Genomic DNA, 433 nt, shown 5'->3' on the forward strand with positions numbered 1-433 from the left:
TACTTTTTTTATCATTAGTATGAATGCTGTTGTTGTATTAAATTATTTTTACTATATTCCTATGATCTTATTTTCTATAATTCAGTTTCGTGTATGGCGATAATCCCAATACCAGTAATAATATCGAACATTACCACCATACCATAGATGTTATCATCAAAATACTTATCACAGTCGCTTCAAACACAACTCGCAGTATGATGGTAAACACACCATATTTTCGTAAAGTTTTGGTTAAGTAAAAACGTACAAGCCGCATGCTCTTGGCTTTTCTCTATCGTCCTTTTCCTCCTTCGGCATTTTTTTCTTTCTTTTTCTTAAATATCACATTCATTTCGAAAGCAAGAGTGGGAATGTACAATCAGAAATGTATGTTATTATCATGATGATCACGTAAGCGGAAAATTAACCTGTTACAATAATTTCTTTTTCT

General features: G+C 31.4%; 1 protein-coding gene across 1 annotated transcript in view; it reads right to left on the minus strand.

Moving 5' to 3' along the window:
• The window catches only part of LOC119585619 (multiple epidermal growth factor-like domains protein 6), a 170724-nt gene that overhangs the window by 169195 nt on the left and 1096 nt on the right, over positions 1-433 (minus strand). The window lies entirely within an intron of this gene.

This window comes from Penaeus monodon, chromosome 20, assembly GCF_015228065.2.
Source record: "Penaeus monodon isolate SGIC_2016 chromosome 20, NSTDA_Pmon_1, whole genome shotgun sequence".
In the NCBI taxonomy this organism is placed as follows: domain Eukaryota; kingdom Metazoa; phylum Arthropoda; class Malacostraca; order Decapoda; family Penaeidae; genus Penaeus; species Penaeus monodon.